Below are 14,601 nucleotides of genomic sequence, written 5' to 3' on the forward strand. Positions count from 1 at the left end.
CAACTTTCTGCCATCAGGACAAAAACCACAGGCTGACGGCCTGGGTGGTTCAGTCAGTTAAGCCTCCAACTCTTGATTTCAACTCAGGTCATAATCTCACGGTCTGTGAGATTGAGCCCCATGTCGGGCTCTGCACTGCCCTGCTTGGGATTCTCTCTCACACCCTCCCTCTCTCTCTCTCTTACTCTCTGCCCCTCCCAGCTCATGCTCTCGCTCACTCTCTCTCAAAAGAAATAAACTTTAAAAAGAAAAAGAAAAAAAAAACCACAGGCTTATGGCAAAAACAGAGGAGCCTGGCTCCTAAATAACATCCCAATTCTTTTTTTTTTTTTTTTTTTTTAATTTTTTTTTTTTCAACGTTTTTTATTTATTTTTGGGACAGAGAGAGACATAGCATGAACGGGGGAGGGGCAGAGAGAGAGGGAGACACAGAATCGGAAACAGGCTCCAGGCTCCGAGCCATCAGCCCAGAGCCTGACGCGGGGCTCGAACTCACGGACCACGAGATCGTGACCTGGCTGAAGTCGGACGCTTAACCGACTGCGCCACCCAGGCGCCCCAATAACATCCCAATTCTTGACTCCCTGCCTCTTGGTTTGTCATGTTAGAAAAATAAACTCTTATCAGGTTTTCCATTATTTGTAGCTAAACACATTCCTAACTGATATTTACCAATTTCAGTTTGATATATTGAAACAAACAAAATACAGTGTTTGCCTAAGGTCATATCATGAATTGATTGATGGCAAATCCAGGCCTGATGAGTATCTTGAGTATCTTAAATTCCCACTCCAAATATTCTCCTAATAGACTACATGCCCATGAAAGTCATATTTATGGCGAGAATCAGAATGAGCAATTATAAAATATTTATATGGAAGCCAGTTGTGCCCATGTATAAGAAACTCCCATCAGAGCACCTGGATGGCTCAGTTGGTTAAGCGTCGGACTGTTGATCTCAGCTCAGGTATGATCTCACGGCTCCTGGGTTCGAGCCCCATGTCGGATTCTTGGGGTTCTGTGTCTCCCTCTCTCTGCCCCTCCCCCGCTCTCTCTCGTTCTCTCAAAATAAATAAGTAAAGTTTAAAAAGAGGAAAAAAATGAACTCTTATCTAGAAATTTAAGTAGCCAAATTTATTTTTGAAAACCGTGGATTTCATTTAATCTGTGCAAGTGGCCTTTCAGTCTTGGGGCAAATCACACAAGGAGCTGACCACCTACAGAGCCTGACTTCACCCCTCAGTAAACACAAGGAAGTACCTTTGCACATCACACCGTGAACTCAAACCCAAAAGAGCTGTCTGCCCTGAAATCTATCCTAAAGAAGATACTGAATTTGCAAAAGCAATGCTTTTGAACCACTAATAAATATTTTATAAGCCGATCACTTAGGAAGTCAGGACTGAAAAGCACTCTTATATAAATATAATCTTTGCATGGCAAAATTGTTTGAGCTTAAGGATATCATCTGCCTTGGATTGTTGTAATTTAATGAAAACTGCTGGACTCGAAAAAACGCAATTAATAAAACCATATTCAAATGTTCTTGCTGTGAATCTGTACCTGCAATAAAGCTGCAGGGTGAGTTTGGTCAGAATCTCTGGAACTTCAGGATCCCTGGGAGACGGAAGCCTATTCCTTTCCTTGGGACAAGCTATGTCCTTGGAACTATCCAGGTGGATGTAGGTAGCGGTGCTTAGAACTTAATTCTGCCACCAAGCAGTTAGACACCAAGCAAGATGGCTTCATAGAGATTCCCCCAGTGGCCGTGGCTGTGCTCATGTCCCTGTTCCCCTGGACAGATCCAGGTTGTCCAGTGTAAAAACAATGTTGGGCCAGATTCTCTCTCGTGGGAAGTCAAGACATAAACAAGAAGTCATAGTGATGGGAGGTTTTTACACCCCAGTCACATGGCTGTCAGCAAATGAGAAAGTGAGCCCACCGAATGCTGACGGCAGCTCAGGTCCCGGGGGCTTGTCTAGTTCTTGCCCTTCCTAGGACGGGCTGATTCTGTGAGCTCTCCCAGCACTTTTCCAAGAAATACTTCATTTTAAACTTGAGCTAGATGGAATCAGTTCCTGCTGCTTAAAGAAAAAGTATCTTCGCGAATACATTTGACATTATGCACTTATTTGTAGGGTCACAGAATCAGAAAGACTAGCTCCTTCCCACATCCAAACAGAAATAAGCAGTCCTACTCTTGAGCAGACAGGAGGTGACAAGGGGGGAGGGGGGGTGCCTGGGTGGCTCGGTCAGTTAAGTGTCCGACTCTTGATCTCGGCTCAGGTCATGATCTCGCAGTTGGTGGGTTCGAGCCCCACGTTGGGCTCTGTGCTGACAGCTCAGAGCCTGTTGGGGATTCTGGCTCCCTCTCTCTGCCCCTCCCCCCACCTCTCTCTCAAAATAAATAAATAGACTCTTTAAAGAAAAGGAAGTGACAGGGAATCTCTACCCTAGTGTCTCTAGGCCTCTCAGGACAGTAGTTTCAACATCTGCCCTCATACTATGCGCCAAACTCTTCTTTGCCTTGTCCCTTCTCCTCCCTGCTGTGGTGCCAGCAGTGTGGCAAGTGGTTCAGGGTGTGGGCTTTGGAGCCGGACCCCCTGCGTTGGAGACCTGACACTGACGCTTCTAGCTGTGGGACTTAGACTACTGTCTGACCTCTCCAGGCCTCAGTTTCCCCATCTGGAAAGAGGGGAAGACACCACAGCACTTACCTCGTGGGGTTGTCATGAGGACTGAGTTAACCCAGATGAGTGCCCAGAATAGCATCCCATCCCTAACTCCTCCACATTTCTCCTCCCGTATCCCAGGCACACCAGCCTGCCTTTCAGAGACGTGTACTCTTCTTCCCACCTGGGAATCTCACCCCACCCAGACCGGTTCCCTCACATGCTCCCCATTCCCACCTAGTGATATATTGCAAAAAAAAAAAAAAATGGGCCTGGTTCTCCACCCCTCCCTGTATCCGCACTCACCGTATGCTCTGTGATTTCACAGCCCTTCCCATCCGGAGTCTGTCTTCCCTGTCCCTTGGTCCCGGGCTTGCTTTAGCTAATAGAATGCAGCAGACGTGACCTTCACCAATTTGGAGACTGGGCCTCAAGAGACCTGGCGTGTTTCAAGCTCCCTCTCAGACCCCTGCCCGGCCACAAACCCAGGCTGGCCGACTAGATGATGAGACACAAGTGTGCCAGTCTCCACCCTCACCCCAGCCTACATCCTACCAGTCCCCTTGAGTGGGGGCACCTCCTCGCTGACCAGCATCTGACCATAGATGCGTGATGCTCTCCATGGCCCCGCTGAGACTAGAAGGACTGTCCAGGGGAACCCAGCCCAAAGTGTCAACTCACTGCACTGAAAACTACATGAGGGTTTGCTGTCTCAAGGGACTACGTTTGGGGGTGGGTTGCTATGTTGTAAACGCTTACTGATAACACACCCTCTTTAGGCCTGGCTTCTTCGATGATATAACTGACATAAGCAGTAATGAGACCTACCTCCTAAAATAAGCGTGAAGATTATGTGACATAATGCTTGTAAAGTGCCTATGTGACATCACCCAACTGTTAACTACCACAGACACATTAATGATTCTTTGCCTCTTGTCTATAAATGGGGAAATAATATCTAATGAATAGGGTTGCTGTGAGGAATTGAGAAAATACGTGTCATGTGCTCAGCACCGTCTTAGACACAGATCAGCAGTAAATGGTTATTATTGACTTGTTAACATACTATTGCACAGGCTTGACTCGTTCATTCTCTTCCCTGGCCCTTAGACACAGTCCACCACCACCATCTCTTCGCCTACCCCTAGCTTCAGTTTTCTCGCCTTGACGATTAGACCTGGCCTCCCAGCCTCACCTTGGGGCAGCCCCAGCCGGCACGGCCCCCGGTCGTGGGAGGAGGCATCAGAACCCAGGGCAGGAAGGTCACCTTTAGTCTCTGGGACTCGTTGAACTTCGGCCCTGTGCGGACCTTTGCCACTAGGGGGCCGCCTCCCCCTCCAGCCACACAGAAAGCCGGGGTCAGCCTGTGGCTCCTTTCTGGTTCTGCGACGCACCGCCCACCTTGTCTCTGGGCCGCTGGGGGGCCCATTGCATTGGGGCCACACCCGCACTGTGATCACGCACCTGTCCACAGACCATCTCTGCCGACCGGGAGCCACCCCACCCCCAGCCAGCCTGCAGAGACACTGGTGGCGATACTTGCCCAGCTCCGGGCAACCTCTCAACCTACGTGAGTGGTTTCATAATTCATGTCTGCCCATCAGCGGACAGATTTAGCCTGCTGCCTGCTGAGTCTGGAAATACTGAATATTAAAATATCCCAGCTCGCCCTTCTGACGCCCTCGCCTCTCTCAGATTCGCATGCAGTTGGTTGCACAAACAATCCCAGAGACACACATCAATTTGTCAATTAAGGATTTTGAGTACTCACATGTGTAACTTTCATTGAAACAGGGAAAGGAATATTCAAGGCCCCGGGTTTAGGTGCCTGACCTTGGAGAAGGCCTAGTGCTCTTGCTTCAGAGCCAGCAGCGTATTTTCCACCGCCCCACATTGCTGCCCAAGCTCCCTGGCCCGTTTTGTAGCACCATGCAATAAAGGGATGCAGGAATCCTAAAGGATTTTACTGAGCAAAGTAAAGCAAAAGACCTCTCCATCCACCCAGAACAGCAATAGAGAGGCTCCCAGGAATTAAAACCGACCATTATCCGAGGATTGAGGAAGCAGAGAGAATCTTTCATATTTGGTAAAGAGGTGTGTGTGTGTGTGTGTGTGTGTGTGTGTGTAATGTCACACCCCCTACCAAAACTCTAGCCAACTTCCCTCATGCACATCAAAGACTAACAAGTATTTCCCACCTTCAATGTTGAGTTTTTAAAACTTTTACTAAAAAAATTTCTAGGCTAATACACCCACCTTTGCTGCGATATCCAGTAGTGGCTAACTGCAAAAGTCGGTTTAGGATTTCAGGGAAAGGAGGTGGGAATTTCCCACAGATTGAAAATGGAGGAAGGAGTTTCCTCTTTCTCTCCTGGCAGATTTCATTGTTTCCTCTAGGAGGAATTTGGTGAGCCTCTAAAGCAGGCTCCAGGTACTGAACAAAACTCAGAAGGAGCCATTGCTACCTCTTAGAGAGCATGATCTAATTAAAGGGGCAAGAACTCCGTGGGGGAAATGACGGATAAAATCCAGGCAACACAGGGAGCATGTGCGGTAACTTAACGTAAGCACTGTAGTGGGTAGAGTACGGGTCTCCACAGAGGGAATCTGAAATTCCTCTATAACATATTCAGCAGGAGAGTACTTGAGGTCAGGCAAACCTGGGTTCGAGCCCTGATTCTGCCATTCACTATGGGACTTTGGACAGTGTACTGATTCCCTCTGGAGCCTCAGTTTCCTCACCCGTAAAGTGGGTATAACAATACCCACTTCAGAAGCTTGTCATAAGGGTTCACTTAGGCCTTCTTTAGGGTATTTTTCCTCCAATGCTTCATTAGGAACTTCACCTGATCTTAACCTAAAAATGATTTAATCACAGCTGATGGATAAATTGCTAATTGGATTAGTAAACAGTTAAACTAAGCATGAAGGCTAACTGTAAACAGGTGGGCTTTGCCCAACGCCTCTCCCCTCGCTGAGAGAGGTCACAATATTCTCTTTTCAAAGGTGCCCTGCCAGCAATCCAGGAATATCCATTGTATTAGTTTGCCGTTGCTGCTCTAACATAGTACCATGAACTTGGTTGCTCAAAACAACGCAAGTTTATTATCTTATAGTTCTAGAAGTCAAAAGTCCAAATTGAGTCTCAGTGAACTCAAAATCAGAGTATTGGCAGTGCTGCATTCTTTCTGGAGGCCCTGAGGGAGAATCTATTTCCTTGCCTTCTTCAGCTTCTAGAGCATTCCTTGGTTTGTGGTCCTTCTTCTGTCTTCAAAACCAGCAGCATCAGGCTTCATCTTTCTCGTGCTGACATCTCTTCTCCCCTGCCTCCCTTTTCCAGTTAAGGACTTGGGACAGCACTGGGCCTACTGGATAATCCAGGATAATAATCCTATCTCAAGGTAAACAGATTAACAACCTTAATTCCATGGGCCTTAAGTGCCCTTTACCAGGTGATCTTACATATTCACGAATTCTGGGGGCCCGGGAGGTAGACATCCAGAGGGGTCATTGTTCTGCCTATGATACCTAAAGGTGTTCCAGAGACAGGTAGAGAGGAGCTGGTCCACTTCCCATCAGTGGTGGTGACTGAGCAACCTTGTGGGGATGAGAAGGGTACTTACTGGTCAGGGGGTTAGGAGGTATGAGGTCTGGCCTGACTTGGCTACTCATTGCTAAAAACTTTGGGCAATTCACCCTTTTCTAGGTATCAGCTCCTCATCTGTAAAACAAACTACCCCTGCCTACTGCCCCTCTATCTTCAAGAAGGCTCGAATGTAATCCTCCTGAAAGCGTCCTATGGACCAGGCAGTGTGGAGGATGCTGAGGCGTGGAGAATGCCACACCTGCCTCCGGGGAGCTCACACTCCAAGGTGTCATCACCTGACCAATATTCATTATTCTCCTCTCCACACGCCTCAGATGTGCCTACAGATTGTAGTTTCCTTGTCATCAGGAGCTCTGAGATACACATCCAATGCCAAAAGATTAAAAAGAATTTTATCCAAATATTTTATTTGAATTTTCCTCTAATTTACCTTCATTGTCAAATATTTTACTACTAATAAAGATTCTTTAAATATTTCCAAATCCATTTTATGAAGCCAGCATTGCCCTGATACCAAGACCAGATAGGGACACAACAATCAACCAATCAATCAGTAAATAAATAAGCAAGCAAACAAACAAATAAATAAGAATACAGGCCAATATCTTTGATAAACAGATGTAAAAATCTTCAACAAAATATTAGCAAGCCATATTTAATACTTTAAGAGAATCATAACTATGATCAAGTGGGATTTATGTCAAAGATGCAAGAATGTCTCAACATCCACAAATCAATCAATGTGATACACCACATTAACAAAATGAAGGATAAAAATCATGAGCATCTCAATCGATACAAAAAAAGCATTTGACAAAAGTCAACATCTATCTATGATTTAAAAAGCTCCCAGCAAAGTGGGTATAAACGGAACGTACCTCACCATATAAAAGCCATACGTGACAAGCCCACAGCTATCATCATGCTCAACGGTGAATAACTAAAAGGTTTCCCGCTAAGATCAGGAACAAGACAAGGAGGACTAATCTCACCACTTTTATTCAACATAGTATTGGAAATCCTAGTCAGACCATTTTGGCAAGAAAAAGAAAGAAAAGATATCCAAATTGGAAAGAAGAAATAAAACTGCCGTATTTGCAGATGACATGATTTTTTTAAACATGATTTTATATATAGGAAACCCTAAAGACTACACAGGGACACACACACACACACACACACACACACACATTATAGAACTGCTACATGAATTCGGTAAATTCACAGAGTACAAAATCAATATACAAAAATCAGTTGCATTTCTATACACTAATAACAAATTATCAGAAAGAGAAGAAAACAATCCCATTTACAATTACACCAAAAAAAAAAAATACCTACGAATAAATTTAACCATGGAGGTAAAAGATCTGTATACTGAAAATTATACATTAATGAAAGAAATTGAAAATGACACAAAGAAATGGAAAGATATTCCGTGCTCATGGATAGGAAGAATTAATCCTGCTTAAAAGTACATATTACCCAAAGCAATCTACAGATTCAATGCAATCCCTATCAAAATTCTGATAATACTTTTCACACAAGTTTTTAAAAATCCTAAAATTTGTATGGAACTACAAAAGACCTTAAGTAGCCAAAACAATCCTAAGAAAGAATAACAAAGCTGGAGGCATCAGGCTCCCTGATTTCAAACTATATTGCAAAGCTATGGTAATCAAAATTGTATGGTATTGGTGTAGAAACAGACACATTAATCAATGGAATGGAAGAAAGTCCAGAAATAAATCCACACATACATAAGTCAATTAATGTATCATAAAGGAGGCAAGAATATACAATAGGGGAAAGACAATCTCTTCAATAAATGGTGTTGGGAAAACAGGACAGCAACATGCAAAAGAATGAAACTAGCCTACTCTCTGACACCACACACAAAAATTAACTCAAAATGGATTAAAGACTTGAGTGTAAGACCTGAAACCATAAGACTCCTAGAAAGAAACACAGGCAGTAAGCTCCTTGACATTAGTCTTGGTGATGATTTTTTTTTGGATCTGACTCTAAAAACCAAGACCATAAAAGATAAATAAATTAGTGGCACCACATCAAAAGAAAAAGCTTTTGCACAGCAAAGGAAACCATCAACAAAATGAAAAGATAACCTACTGAATGGGAAAAAATATTTTCAAATCATGTATCTGATAGGCAGTTAATATCCAAAGTATATAAAGAACCCGTATAACTCAGGGTGCCTGGGTGACTCGGTCAGTTGGGCCTCCAACTTTGGCTTAGGTCATGATCTCTTGGTTCATGAGTTCGAGCCCCATGTCGGGCTCTATGCTGACAGCTCAGAGCCTGGAGCTTGCTTCAGATTCTGTGTCTCCCTCTTTCTCTGCCCCTCCTCTGCCCATTCTCTCTCTCAAAAAAAAAAAGAAAGAAAGAAAGAAAGAAAGAAAGAAAAAGAAAAGAAAAAAGAAAGAAAGAAAAGAAAAGAAATATATATATATGTGTGTGTGTGTATATATATATATATGTGTGTGTATATATATATATATATATATATGTAAACATTAAAAAAAAATTTTTAGGGGCCCTTGGGTGGCTCAGTTGGTTAAGCATCCGACTTCAGCTCAGGTCATGATCTCATGGTCCGTGAGTTTGAGCCCCGCTTGAACTGAGGTCACACTCTGTGCTGTCAGTTCAGAGCCTGGAGCTTGCTTCAGATTCTGTGTCTCCCTCTCTCTCTGCCCCTCCCCCACTCACGCTCTGTCTCTCTATCAAAAAATGAATAAACGTTAAAAAAATTTTATAAAAAAATTTTAATAGCAAAAAAAAAAAAGGTTTGCTTAACAAATGGGTACAGGACCTAAAAATACATTTTTCCAAAGAAGACATACAATGGCCAGCAGGCACATGAAAAGATGTTCAACATCACTAAATATTAGGGAAATGCAAAGCAAAACCACAATGAGGTATCACCACATGTTAGAATGGCTAAAATCAAAAAGACAAGAAATAACAAATGTTCATGAGAATGTAGAGAAAAGGGAACCCTTGTGCATTGTTGGTGGGATGGTAAATTGGTGCAGCCACCGTGGGAAACCGTACGAAGGTCCTCAAAAAATTAAAAATAGAACTATCATACGATCCAGCAATTCCACTTCTGGGTATCTATCCAAAGAAGACAAAACACTAAATTGAAGATTTAGGCACCAAAATGTTTGTTGCAGCATTATTAATGATGGTCAAGATATGGAAACAAACTAAATGTCTATCGATGGATGAATAAAGAAGATGTGGTATATATAATAGAATATTACTCAGCCATGAAAAAGAATGAAATCTTGCCATTGTGACAACATGGATGGACCTTGTGTGTTTTATTCTGGGTAAAATAAGTCAGACACAGAAAGACAAATACTGAATGATTTCACTTATATATGGAATGTAAACAAACAAATGAACAAACAAAACAAAAACTCATAAATACAGAGGAAAGATGGATGGTTGTCAGAAGAGAGGTGATAGGACGATGGGCGAAATGAGCGAAGGGGGTCAATAGGTACAAACTTCCAGTTATAAAATGAATATGGGGATGGAATAGTCATTGGGAAGGTGAGATTCTAAGCCAAGACTTGAAGGAGGAGGAGGGGCGTATTCTAAGGGACTCTCTGGGGAAAGAACACTTTTAGGCACAGAAATAGCTAAAGCAAAGGGACTAAGGTGGGGCCATGTGACTGAATGGGAGTCAGGAGACCCGGGCTCTCCTCTTTGGGCCTCAGTTTCCCCATGTCTTTTAGGTCTCTTCTCTCGAGGTCCTGTCCAGCTCAAACATGCACACCTCCACCAACTTTATCCCTCAGAACTGCCCGCCCACTCCTCACCCACCAAGAGGAGGCTTCGGAGATCTCTCCGGTTGTCTGAATCCTAGAAAAGGCTTTACCGGGAGCATGGGGGGAGGGGTGGAGACAGATAAGGCTTATTTATAGATCAGGACAGTCTGTGGGCTGCTCTGCAAAGCTGGCTCATCTATAGAAAGAGCAGCCAGTCGCTGAAAGGGTCATCCCGGGGGACCTGCTCGGCTCCTTTGCCAGCCAGACCTGTCTCCACAAAGGGAGTTGGGAGAATGGCAGGATCGAAGCAAATCAAATCACAATCGCTCCCTAATCGGTTTCCCTGCCACCTTTCGCATCCCCATCCTTTCTCCTCTTTGCCACACCGGTCTGAGCATGGCATACTGTGCTGAAAAGGGCCCCATGCAATCGCTCCAAGCCCAAAGATCTTAGTAGGACGAGTGAAGCCTAGAACAGCCTGGCCCAGCCAGATGCTTCCACATCTTTCGTCTATAGTGTCCCTTCCCAACACGCCCCAGTCTCCCCTCGAGCCCTTCTGCAAGAGGCACTGTGCCCCCAGCATGCCTTCGCTCCTGCTCCTCCCTTGTCCATCTGGCAGACCCCCCCACTCCTCCTTAAAGGACCGGCTCAGGTGTCCCCTTCTCTGAGGACACAGGTGTCCTGGGGTCAAGCTTCAAATCCCAGCTCTGTCACTTCCTACCAGGTGTCTAGAGCAAGCTCCCTGACCATCCGAGGCTTTGGTTTCCTCACCCATCAAGTGGGATGATAACAAATAGCACATGCTCGTGGAATTGTGAGGATTGAGGGTCCTAACGCCCATGAAGAGCTCGTTGCAGAGCCTGGCACACACTAAGCACACAGTAAGCCCTGAAGCTGTTACCACCTGTCAGGATTTTTATTATTGTTACTTTATCAACAACTGCTGCTTACCACCAGTGCTCCCTAATGTGGTGGCCTGAACATTTGTGTTCCCCCCAGATTCATACATTAAATCCTAAAGCCCACCAGGATAGTATTAGAAGGTGGGGCCTTGGGGAAATCATAGGTCATGGGGGTGGAGCCCTCATGAATAGGATTAGCGCCCTTACCAAAGGAACCCTGGAACACTCCCTAGTCCCTTCCGTCATGTTGGGACACAGCTGGAAAGCACCATCTGTGAGGAAATCAGCCCTCACCAGTCTCCAAACCTGCCAATGCCTTTTTCTTGGACTTCAAGCCTGGAACTGGAAGCAATAAATTCCTGCTGTTTATAAGCTACCCAGTTTGCAGTATTTGTTACAACAGCCCAAAAGGACTAAGTCGGGCAGAATGGACCCTCCCCTCCAGTGTGTTCCTACACACCTTAGTTAGGGTTCCCTAAAATTGGTGCTGGTTCTCTCAAAATCAGACTCTGAGATAAGGACTTCAATGAGAGGAGTTTCTTTGTGAAGCGATCCTAGGGGGAAGACAATGGAGGAAGAGGGGGAAATGAGACACCGAGAGAGAAGAGCCAATAGAGAGTGTATGAACGAGATGCACCTTTGTGGGAAGTGAAGCTCATCCTCGAGGGAGCGCCCTAACAAAGAGCCACACCCATCATTTAGACAATGACGTGCGGAAGACCCGACACGACCCGGTCACGGGATGTTTCTGAGAGGCTGGACCGTGGCTGCAGGGAACGAGTACAAGGTGGTGTCAAAGATCTGTCCAAAGAACCTCAAAAGTTTTCCAACCCTTTGACTCAGCGATTCCGTTTCAAAGAATTTATCCTAGGTGAATAATCATAGATGGCCACGAAAATATGACTAAAACCATTTTCATTTCCAGAGTTGTTTATGACAGTGAAACACTGGACACAATCCAAACATCCAACAGGAGAGTGGATAATTAAACCATGGCTTGTCCCCACACTGAAATCCCCAGCAGCCACTGAAAATCATTTTATATGAAAATATTTAATGTGACAGAACACTGACCGTGATATTGTTCAATCGTTTTTAAAAGCAGATACATACACACATAAACTAATATGTATGATATGACTTAATAAGAGCTGTAATGGGATAAGCACACACACGTGCACACACACATGCATGCACACAGGCACATACGCGCACACACAGGCACACACATCCACACACAGACCTGGAAAGATAATGGCTAAAAAGGATGACAGTGATAATAGCTGAGTGGTTGAATTGTATTTTAATTTCCTTTTTTTCCCCTTCTCTGTATTTTTTATTTAATTTTTTTAATGTTTATTTATTTTTGAGAGAGAGAGACACAGAGTGTGAGGGGGTGAGGGGGCCAGGGGCAGGCAGAGAGAGGGGGAGACACAGAATCGGAAGCAGGCTCCAGGCTCTGAGCTGTCAGCACAGAGCCTGACGTGGGGCTCGAACTCACCAACCATGAGGGGCTTGAATTCACGAACCGTGAGATCATGACCCGACCTGAAGTCAGATGTTTAACCGACCGAGCCACCCAGGCGCCCCTCCTTATTTGTATTTTTAAAGTGTTCTACAGCATGCACGTGCTGTGGGGCTGCTCTGACACACCAGGCTGCCAACACAGAAGGTCTGCAAGAAGGTGGAACACCACTCAGCTTGCTGCCTGTCCACGGAGGCTTGCATTTTTCTCTAATATGAAATGTCCTGCGATCAGGCGCCTTGGGGGACAGGGTTGCCTCCAGTCCCTAAGTAGTCCATCTGAGACATGTGCATCCCTGAAAACACACAGGCTTTTCCAACGAGAAGATACAGCCCATGACCAGAAAAGGAAATTAAATGCTTTTCCCTGTAAATTTCTCCACCTCCAAATTGTAATCATTGAACTGGGGCTACCTGCTGGTTTATGTTGTTTGAGGACTGATTAAAATATGTTGATTCTATGAAGCTACCAGTAGATTTTAACAGAGGGGGGAAATGCAGTATTTACCCTGGGTTTTCTAATGTCTGATCTTCAGTTGCTTTTGATATCATTTTGTGTTCTCTGACTATCCTTTGAGGTGGGATTCAGGATCTAAGTAAGGAAAGGAGGAGACTGTTAGGGAGAATCTTTACAATAACTCAAAATATATTTTCTGATTTTTAGAGGAGGAAAGCCTTCTGCCTTTCTCTGGTTTTTCTCTCTCACAATAGGATTAGAGGAATTTTCATCCCTTTTATCACTTCTAGTGCCTCAGCCTCCTCCGTCCCTTAATAGCTTTCCCCAAAGAGAGGGACAAGATCCTGTCATCGATCAGAGCCTGGCGTGATCATTGGACCATGAGTTACTAGAAGATGGACCTACTACGCCCTTCACATCCCGCATCCATGAACATAGCCCTCTTCACAATTCCTGTGTCGCAGGGAAGAGCCTGCTGGACCCAGCTCAGCCCCCAGTGCCTGGCTCCGTGCCCACTCCTGAGCTAGGGTGCAAGCTGGCCGGGTAAATGGGCCTAGAGCTGGCTCTACAGACCCAGCCGTTATAGATAGCAGGGAACAGGGAGAAGAAAGCCCCAGTTTTTTCTTCTGCTCCGAGGCCCAGACCTCCTCCAGCTTGTATCAAAACAGGCCTTCTTTCGGGGCGCCTGGGTGGCGCAGTCGGTTAAGCGTCCGACTTCAGCCAGGTCACGATTTCGCGGTCCGTGAGTTCAAGCCCCGCGTCAGGCTCTGGGCCGATGGCTCGGAGCCTGGAGCCTGTTTCCGATTCTGTGTCTCCCTCTCTCTCTGCCCCTCCCCCGTTCATGTTCTGTCTCTCTCTGTCCCAAAAATAAATAAAAAACGTTGAAAAAAAAATTTAAAAGAGGCCTTCTTTGGGGGACTTTATGGTGCCTGCAGATCATTAAGCAAGCTCGTACTTTGTTCCCCATTTGACTACTGTTCCTTATAATGATTTGGCCAAGAACCTATGGGACAGCAGGGATGAGTGGGAGGATTTACTCTCATCCTACGAGCTGCAGTATAAACACCTGATATGTTCCAGGGATTGTGCCAGGTCCTGAATATACACGGAAGTACCCACTGTTGCCCCCGAAGGGCTCTCAGCCTGTGGGAGGAAGCAGATATGTAAGCAAATATGTGTAATAATAAGTACAATCTGACGTGATAAATAATATAAGGCAAGAATGTACAACGTGCTGGTGAGCATAGAGAAGGGACAGCACGTCCCATTGTGATAGAGGGGATCAGAAGGAGACTAAAGTCTCCACAGAAGAGCAACATTTAAGCTGTGCCTTGAAGAATGAGAAGAGCAAAGGAAGGAGATTCTGGGCAGAGGGAACAGTATGTGCAAAAAAAAAAAAAGAGTGGTGTCACTTCCAGGTGTGGTAAGTCATAGACTTTTGGGGTCAGAGTGATTGTCTTATTAGTTTGCATACGTTTTTTCTAAAATAAGGCTAACATTCCCTTGTCTAGTAGTGTTGCAAGAGACTTAATCTGTCATACTGTATGGAGTTATCCTGGGAAAAAGCCGAAGATAAAGCATTAGTTAGGAAGTTGTTTGTCTACTTAAGAGCAATGCAGACTCAAAGGAGAGACGCAAGAAC

General features: G+C 45.0%; 1 long non-coding RNA gene across 3 annotated transcripts in view; it reads right to left on the reverse strand.

Annotated features, from left to right (window-relative positions):
* LOC131494502 (uncharacterized) overlaps positions 1-5,130 on the reverse strand; it is a 12,302-nt gene extending 7,172 nt beyond the window's left edge. Inside the window, exon 1 of one of the 3 annotated variants that reach the window (XR_009253444.1) lies at positions 4,929-5,130. This is a non-coding gene — a long non-coding RNA (uncharacterized LOC131494502). The other 2 variants (XR_009253445.1, XR_009253443.1) reach the window with 2 other exon arrangements.
* Between the last annotated feature and the right edge of the window lie 9,471 nt (positions 5,131-14,601).

This window comes from Neofelis nebulosa, chromosome 14, assembly GCF_028018385.1.
Source record: "Neofelis nebulosa isolate mNeoNeb1 chromosome 14, mNeoNeb1.pri, whole genome shotgun sequence".
NCBI classification, from domain to species: domain Eukaryota; kingdom Metazoa; phylum Chordata; class Mammalia; order Carnivora; family Felidae; genus Neofelis; species Neofelis nebulosa.